Genomic DNA, 6963 nt, shown 5'->3' with positions numbered 1-6963 from the left:
GGAGTCTTCTTTGGTTTGGGCACTGGGGACCCAGTTGAGGGAAGCGTCAGGCCAGTGTTGCAGCACTGTCTTTTTTTTTTTTTTTGCCCAGAGTTATGTGCTATTGTCTCTTTTAGGAATACTAGGTCTGAAAGACAACTTCTGTACACTGCTTCTTTTGATTCTTAGTTTTATCGGGATCTCCACAGTCAGACTGAGGGGAAAGCTAGGCAGAGATTTAAATCCACACTGATGGTAATTTGGGTAATTCAGAATATCAAATGTCACTGCCTTTGAAATTAAACAGATATTGTAAAGAAAGCAATGGCATGCCATTATGTCTTTATAATTCTTTCTCTTTGAAGTTTTTATTCCATGCCTCTTTTCTGTCCTTCTTCTATTTATAATTCAGACCAGCCATTAGCCATAGTTACTATCACAAGTTATTATTCAGTTACAAGTATTTATTGAGTGATCAATATATGCTTAGCAAGTTTTCTATGTGCCCAAGTGTTTTACATATGTTAGATAAGTTAATATTCTCAACCAACATGTGAGGTAGGTTTTATAATTTTATAATTTACCCCACTTCTCACAGGAAGAAATGCAAATAAAGTGGGATTAAGCAAATTCTGTTTTTAAATTTTTTTTCCATAGCCTTGGCAGCTCATGACAAGAGCCTAGGGTGATTACTGATGCCATAAACAAGAGTGTCAATTTGTTAAGTCAACAACAGGAGTCACTGTGCACTTACTCCTCATGTAGGATCTCTGTCCTTAATGTGCTGTACACTGAGGCTTAATGCTATAACGAGTACTCAAACAGTATATTTCACTTTGTGTTTCTATGGGGGTGCAAACGATTGAAATCTTTACTTAATGTATGCTAAACTGATCTTCTGTATGTAAAGAGAATTGAAAATGAATCTTGATTTGAATGGAAGGGGAGAGGGAGCAGGAAAGGGGAGGGTTGCAGGTGGGAGGGACGTTATGGGGGGGAAGCCATTGTACTCCATAAGCTGTACTTTGGAAATTTATATTCATTAAATAAAAATTAAAAAATTTTTTTTTTCTTATAAAGATTTTTTTTTTATCTTTTATTAAATGAATATAAATTTCCAAAGTACGACTCATGGGTTACAATGGCTTTCCCCCCCATACCGTCCCTCCCACCCACCACCCTCCCCTTTCCCACTCCCTCTCCCCTTCCATTCACATCAAGATTCATTTTCGATTATCTTAGTATACAGAAGATCAGCTTAGTATACCTTAAGTAAGGATTTCAACAGTTTGTTCCCACACAGTAACATAAAGTGAAAAATAATAGATGATTTTTTTTAAATGATGATGAAATCAGATCAGACCTATTGTCATGTTTAATCCCAGTGAGAGTCAAGTTGGGAATTGATAATTTCTTTTTTTTTTTTTTTTACAGAAGATCAGTTTAGTGTACATTAAGCAAAGATTTCAATCGTTTGCACCCCCATAGAAACACAAAGTGAAATATACTGTTTGAGTACTCGTTATAGCATTAAGCCTCAGTGTACAGCACATTAAGGACAGAGATCCTACATGAGGAGTAAGTGCACAGTGACTCCTGTTGTTGACTTAACAAATTGACACTCTTGTTTATGGCATCAGTAATTTTTTAAAAAATAAATTTTTTTATAGATTTTATTTAAGTTATACAAGTTTATATATTTCCTTTATACCATTTTAGGAACACAGTGGCACTTCCTCCCTCCTCCCTCCCACCCATGCTGCAACCCTTCCTTCTCTTCCCTCTAGGATTCCCACTGTTAATTTTTTTAAAAATACTATTTATTTATTTGAGAGGTAGAGTTACATACAGTGAGAGAGAGAGACAGAGAGAAAGGTCTTCCTTCCGTTGGTTCACTCACCAAATGGCTGCAACGGCCAAAGCTACGCCAATCCAAAGCCAGGAGCCAGGAGCTTCCTCCCGGTCTCCCATGTGGGTGCAGGGGCCCAAGCACTTGGGCCATCCTCCACTGCCTTCCTGGGCCACAGCAGAGATCTGGACTGAAAGAGGAGCAACCAGGACTAGAACCGGGCTCCCATATGAGATGCCGGTGCCACAGGTGGAGGATTAACCTACTGCACCATGGTGTCGGCTCCTCCACTCTTAATTTTTACAATGAGCATTTTTTTTTTGTCAACTTAATGATCATACAGTTAACCCTACCCTAAGCAAAAGAGTTCAACAAATAGTATAAAGACAAGACGAAACAAAACAAAACACTACTCCTCAATGAAACAGTCAAGGGTTATAAACAATCATTGCTTCTCAAAGATATCTATTTCACTCCAATACATTGTATTTCAGGTACTCTATTAGTTATCCCAGATCAGGGAGAACATATGATATCTGTCTTTTTGGGACTGGCTTATTTCACTGAGTATAATGGTTTCCAGTTGCAACCATCTTGTTAAGCAAATTTATAGAGAGTAAGTTATGGAGCTGAGATTTGAACTCATGTCTTTCTGAATCAAAGGTTGCATCCTTTATGACTCTGCACTGATGCTTCAATTAAGAAAATGGAAATCAAGAGAACATCCGGATATCAACAAAATATTTGCTCTTGGTGATCAAACCATAGTGTTACTCCTACATGCAAATTACCAAATTGCCATGCTTCTGAATAAATGAACTGCTAAAACACTTGTGGTCACAGCCAGGTCAGGGTGCACTGTGGTGAAGAAGCAGTGGTGGACGGGGGATGTCTGTCACCTTCAGCAGATGAACCAAAACTTAAAGGACTGTCAACCAAGTCTCTTTACAAATAGGGGCTCAGTTAATCTTCTCCCCTTGAGGGGAGAGTACAAGGGTTCTAAGTCAGCCTTTTAGGAGGTGGTGGTAGCAGACTGATGTGTACAACCCTCCACAGCCTTTCTGTTTGTAAACAGCCATCATAACTACTAAGAAACAAAGCAAACTTAACTACCAGTAAATATCTGTGAAATTAATGAACCACAGTGGCAGGATAAATCAGCCAGAGGCATAGTGTATTTAAAGATGCTGACATAAGTAGCAAGGTGCTTTGCTCTAGATAAATGCAGAAGCACAGTCAAACTAATCTGAATTCCCTTAGTGCATTCCAATTTACTTAGAGTAAGTTTCTAATTGGTTTTGGAAGTCTGGGTATGTAGGCAGGTGTATGAGCTTCATTTGAACTTTTGAATTGTATTTGTGTATAATAAAAATTGCTGTTTTAAAATATTATAATCTTATTGGAATTTTAGATGATGGTATTTCGTGAGATTGAAGCAGTGTTTATCTTAAGTGATTTTTTTAGTTTGTTTTAATATTTTTATCTTCTGAGAAAGTCAATTAAATGAAAAGTTAGTAAATACTTTAACATATAACATGATGTCATTTTTATTAAGTTTATGTATTTGTATATCATGCCCTCTTCACTAATGCTAATACATGTAATAGAATGCCATTAATAGGGTCATTTTAAATGAATGATGAGATTTCAGCCAATTTCTACTAATTTTTTACTAATAAAAAGAAACTCTCTTAAATGATCAATTGCTCTCTTCTTCTATACAGCCATGGTGAATGAATCCACTTTTTAACCATGAAGATTATGGATAACTTCCAGTTCTTTTTCACCAGTCACACACCCAAGAAGGACCAGATGTATCTATGTGTGGAGTTCCCCCTGGATGATCCTGGGCATTCAAGTCTGTTCTGCAGGGAGGCTGGACCCATCATTTCTTCCCTGCTCCAGTGCACTGCTTCTCAACTACTCAGCTGTTCAAGCCAGAGCTTAGGGCTCTCTCTTCTCGCTGAAACATCCAGGTACCGAATCCTTGTGATTTTGCTCTCTCACTTGCTCTTTCCATCACCAATGCCCCTGGGTACAAGCTCTCATCCCTCTCATCCATTTCTTCCCAAATTACCACGAAAAACTCAGGTGTTCTTGTTCAAGGTTTTACTAGAATGACTTTTCTCAAATGTAAATCTGAAAATATCATTACCCTTCTTAAAACCACCCAGGATCTACCCACTATTTCCAAGTACATTCATCAGATGTGTGATGTTTCCTTGCGGTCTGTGATTTGTGTTTCTGTAAGTATCTTCTACAGAGCAAAAGCTTTACATTTTAGTAATGTGCAATTTACTGTTTTTTCTTTCATGAATTATGTTTCTGGTATCTAAAAAGCTTTGTCTAATTCAACTGCACAACTATTTTCTACTTATTTCTACAGATTTTATAATTTTAGATTTTCTATCTAGGTCAAAATTGTCAAGTTTTAAAGATTTATTTTTTATTTATTTGAAAGTCAGAGTTACAGAGAGAGGAAGAGACAGAGAAGGAGAGAGAGATCTTCCATCCACTGGTTCACTCCCTAAAAGGCCCCAATGGCCAAGGCTGGACCAGGCCAAAGCCAGGAACCTGGAGCTTCTTCTGGGTTTCCCACATAGGTGCAGGGAGGGGCTCAAGCACTTGGATCATCCTCCGCTGCCTTCCCAGATGTGTTAGTAGGGAGCTGGTTTGGAACTGGAGCACCAGGTCTTGAACCGGCACTAATATGGGATGCCAGCACAGCAGGTGAAGGCTTAACCTACTATGCCAGAGCACAGGCCCTGAAATGGTCATTTTTACAGTTGCTTTAGTTGTTTATTTGATATGAAGCATGAATTGAAATTCCTTTTTATTGCCATTTAAGCAATAAAGCTATAGCATTGCTATAACATCTGAATTTTGCCCATATCTTTAGGAAAACTCAGTTTTACATCTCTGTGTGAGTCTATTTCTTAATTTTTATTCTGTTACATTGATCTATTTTTTTATAATACTTGCTTGATTAGTGTAGCTTTATAATAAGTCTTGAATGTTATTATTCCAACTTTCTTCTTCTTAACAGTTGTTTTGGATATTCTAGGTCATATGCTTTTCCATATAGGTAAGTATTAGCTTGTGAATATTTACTTTATGAGAGCCTGTTCAGATTTTGTTCAAGACTGAATCACTAGATCAATTTGAGGAGAATTTATATATTTATATCTGTGTATTGCGTCTTTTGACCCACACACATCTCAATTTTTACATTATCCATTGAAGTATTTTAGATTTCTCTCAGCTGTATTTTGTAGTCTGCACTGTACACATCAATGGAAATTTTTGTCATTTTTACCCCTAAGTATCTAATTGTTTTATTTTACCATAAGTTGTGTTAGTTTTAATTTAGCTTTGCCAGTTGTTTTTTGCTGGTACATGAAAATGAAATTTTTTTGTCTCTTGATCTTATAACTTTGCTTGTCACTTATTAGATGTGATAACTTTTTTTGTAGATTCCAAAGTGCTTTCTACACAGATGATTATGCCATCTACAAATAAATACCGTTTAATTTCTTCCTTTCTACTTTGGATACAATTTTTGCTCAGACTGATTGGCACTGAGTTGACCTTTGCCAGTGCAATGTCCATCAGAAGTGATGAGAGTGAACATACTTTTGTTCCTTGATTTAGAAAATATTCAGTCTTTCATTGTTATGAGGTATTTTATATATGACTTCTTAAAACATAAGAAATGCCCTTCTTTTTCTTGCTGCTGAGGTGGTATATTGTGAAATACCTTGCAGTGCTTGTTCAATCAATCATATATATTTTTAAACTTTGTTAATATATTGATTCATTTTTATATGTTCAACCACCTTGCACTCCTAGGATAACATCACTTGGTCATGATGTATTACACACATTGTATTTGCTGAATTTGCTTTGTTAAAATGCTGTTTAATTTTTTTCATCTATCTTCATGAGGGATATTGATCGGTTGTTTCCCTTTTTTTATAACATCTATCTGGTTTTAATATTATGATAATTCTGGTTTTTTTTTTCAAAATCAATTTGAAAGCATTCATATTTCTTAAGTTTTCTGGAAGAGTTTGTGCATAAATAGAATAACTTCATCCCTAAAAGCTTGGTAGTATCAATTTGGTTTTTTTTAACTTTTTTTTTTTTGACAGTATAGACAGGGAGAGAGACAGAGAGAGAAAGGTCTTCCTTCCATTGGTTCATTCCCCAAATGGCCGCTACAGCTGGTGCTCCGCTGATCCTAAGCCAGGAGCCAGGTGCTTCCTCCTGGTCTCCCACGTGGGTGCGGGGCCCAAGCACTTGGGCCATCTTCCACTGCCCTCCCAGGCCACAGCAGAGAGCTGGCCTGGAAGAGGAGCAACCAGGACTAGAACCCAGCACCCATATGGGATTTGGCTCCGCAGGCAGAGGATTAACCAAGTGAGCCATGGCGCTGGCCCTGGTGGTATCAATTTGAAAAGCCATCTGCTATTGGAGTTCTTACCATAGGAATATTTTTAACTATACATTTAATTTTTAAAATAGATACACAAATATTTTTAAAATCTATTCCTTCTTTATTGAATTTTAGTTGTTTGTGTTTTTCAAAAACAGTATCTCTTTCACATAAGTTAGCAAATTTATTGGAAAAAATTTTTTCATAATCTTTGTTTATTATATTTAACAGCCAGAATATCTGCCAATGATGTCACTTCTGTTATACCTGATACTGTTAGTGTGTGAATTCTTTTTTTATGTCAATAAATTGAGCTAAAAGTTTATGAATTTCATTTACCCTCTCAGATATCCAGCTTTTGGTTTCATTTATTTTCCCTATTGTGCTTCTGCTTTCTATTTTATTAATTTGAACTTTGATTTTTTTTGCTACTACCTTTGAGTTTTGTCTTTTTGTGGTTTCTCAAGGTGGAAGCTGAGGCCTTTGATTTGAGACTTTTCTTCTTTTCTAGAGTAAGTGTTTGGTGCTATCAATTTCTTCCTAAGTATTGCTCTAACAACCCCCACAAGCACTAGATTATTGTGCTGTTCACGCCTTCAAAATGATTTATAAGGAATCCTTTTGATTTTACTTTGATCTCTGAGTTACTTAGTTTCCAAATTTTGAGAGATTTAGTTTCCAAATATTGAGATATTTTTAA

Source organism: Oryctolagus cuniculus, chromosome 16, assembly GCF_051225735.1.
Source record: "Oryctolagus cuniculus isolate XC-2025 breed Fujian yellow rabbit chromosome 16, ASM5122573v1, whole genome shotgun sequence".
Classification (NCBI taxonomy): Eukaryota; Metazoa; Chordata; class Mammalia; order Lagomorpha; family Leporidae; genus Oryctolagus; species Oryctolagus cuniculus.
The sequence above is the reverse complement of the archived record's forward strand: the minus strand, read 5'-3'. Positions refer to the sequence as shown.